This window comes from Camponotus vicinus, unplaced genomic scaffold, assembly GCF_025532165.1.
Source record: "Camponotus vicinus isolate PSW18456_S1 unplaced genomic scaffold, iyCamVici1.0 SCAF_2, whole genome shotgun sequence".
Taxonomy (NCBI): Eukaryota; Metazoa; Arthropoda; class Insecta; order Hymenoptera; family Formicidae; genus Camponotus; species Camponotus vicinus.
The window spans coordinates 23,414,322-23,417,062 of record NW_028141956.1 but is presented as its reverse complement, the minus strand read 5'-3'; positions in this window follow the sequence as shown (position 1 = coordinate 23,417,062).

Here is a 2,741-nt window from a genome sequence, read left to right as displayed (position 1 = left end):
TCTGTCAATCTTAAAATTGACCTTGAAAGTAACTGTGATGAAATTTCAAGGTCAATTTTAAGATTGACAGAGGCACTTTTAGAAAAAACGTTTCATACAAAAGTTTCTTATTTTTTCACATAAAATTCGAATCTGTAATAAAAAGTACCATGTTCCCCTAAAAAAATTCAACTTCCGATCCGGATGGCGTATTTCCGGTCGGAACCAAAAGTTGAAAATATCCACCATTTGATAGAGCGTACCCGATTTACTTAAAAATTGTTCGCGATTTGTGATAAAAGCCATTTATTTTCATTTTAAAAGGAGTGTATCGGTGGTCTGGGACACCCTGTATATTTTGAAGATTAGCAGATAATTTCCATCTGTCAAATTTGAAAAAAATGATGTTAATAATTCTTTCAAAGCCGCTTTAGATAATTCATGATTCGCGACAAATATCAAGATAAAGTTCTATTTACAATGTTATATTTCGCATATCTTCTCTAATGTATGTGAATAGATATCCTGAAGATCTATGTATTTATATCTGTGTATTTTACTTGTTCAAATGGTTTATACGATATATAAAATTATAAGTAGAATTCTTTTCTGAATTTTCGGAAATCATAAATTATCTAAATGAAGCATTATACAAAGTTATTATTCCAAATATTCATTTATCAGTATCTTCAATTTTTAACTACGAGATCTGGTAATACTACAAATACGAAAAATAAAATTTTAACTTTCGAAATTATAAAAACTAAATATTCTAATTTATTTTATATCATGCATTACAGACGCATATGATATGTGGCAAAGCACAAGTGATTTTCTCCTAAGATGATATAATATTTTATTAGAAAGATTGGAAAGAGTAACGACTGATAAAACAGAGAACGATTGTGTTCTAAAAGAGATTATAATCAGTGTGTTAACGTGAGCGATTTCGCACGAAATCGCGAATCGATGAAATCGAAAGTCTTTACCGTGATTGTATCTATGATCGTAGTAAGTTAGTTTCAGTAAGCGTAATGTATAATATAAGTAGAGCAGATACGATGGCGAAGTACGATGGGGGCTCTCTTGTTCGTGTAGAGTTTTTATGTCCGTAAAGGCCCAACACACATGTAATCCATCCATAAGTAGCTAAGGTCGACGTGGCTTCTCAATGGGCTAGATATTGAGAGATGCTTCTACCATCTTCGGTGATAAATTAATAACCTTTATCTACGACATTTTTTTTCCTACGCTATCCACTTTAATTATCTCATATTGTTTATCACAAAGCAATACGACGGGCAAGTGCAATATTAGGATTATTTATGAAATTGAATGCGCTTAAATAAGGATCTATTACAAATACATCCCTCGACTGCTCAACGCGATAGTTGTATCTTTAAAATATACCCAATATCGAAAGTTTGGTGCGAAGAAGTTTGGGTTTTGCTCAAGGAAAAATTCGACGTATCGTTTTTCTTTAGGAAAGAGTCTCCCGATATCTAGTCTCGGGCCTCGAATACCCGAAAAAAAAATCAATGTTTTCCATTCGTAGAGCTAGTCAATTACATACATCTCAGTGTACAAAACTTAAGCTAAATGTTTCGTACTTACTTCTTCACTTTATTGCATTTCCTCTCTACAAACATTTTACTTACGACTTCGACGTCGACGTCTTATTTTCTTACGATTTATCGAGCCGTTCACATTCAGTCGCGAAGAAGCTGCGAATTTATTCTACGATACGCATCCACTTCCACGATCCATCCGGACACGTAACAACGATTTCTACGCGTTCCTTCCCGCGATCGGTGATTTTGCCAAGAGACAAAACAACCAACCGACTTTACTACACGGTGTAAAAAAAATTATTCAAGGAGTGGAAATAGATGAAGTTAGCGTACTCTTTCTATAAGCTTAAACACGTCCACACGTTGGCATAATTTATGCCGCCATACAAACTATCGATTGAGAGGCAAACCCTTCCTATATAGTTCCATATCACAGAGCGCAATATTTTTTCAAAGACCAAACTTTCGAATAGAGAGAGAGAGAGAGAGAGAGAGAGAGAGAGAAAGAGAGACAAATGACTCTTACTCTTAATTATTTCTATGTTTAATATCAAGACAATATATATATGCGAACGTATTATGGTTGTACAAAGCATCGGAAATGCAGGCAGATGCGTTCTTTTAAAAAATATAAAAAAAAATATATCAGATCAAAATTATTGCAGATGTTAGAAAAGGCTAGATGAATGCAGATAAATTTTTCTATACAAACGAAAATTCTTAGAAACTCGGTATTTTATCGGAGAAATGTGACGTTGATCTGTTGATATTTTCGATGCTTGGCGCACGTACGTAATATACGTAAGACAATTCCTCGTAGCTAGTTGGCTACAACATTATACAGGTTTGTTCCCCTATAAGATTGGACGAATGTTATACGTTTACATAATGTGCATGCGAGCATAATCATAGTTATGATATTGTGTTCATCCATTTTTTTCGATTTGAATGTCGATGCGAAGATTACGTGGCGAGATTTCCAGCCTTTTAGTTCTTGTAATAATTAATCTAATTAATGTTTCGTTCAACCGCATTGTAATTAATGTAACAGTTATTAATGGAACAGTATTACTATGACTAGAAAATATACTATATATAATTCGGTAATATCGAAATCGTGTCATTTTATTATGTGCAATCATGCACTATTCTATATCTTCATTTTTCGTATCTTGAATTAAAAATTACATT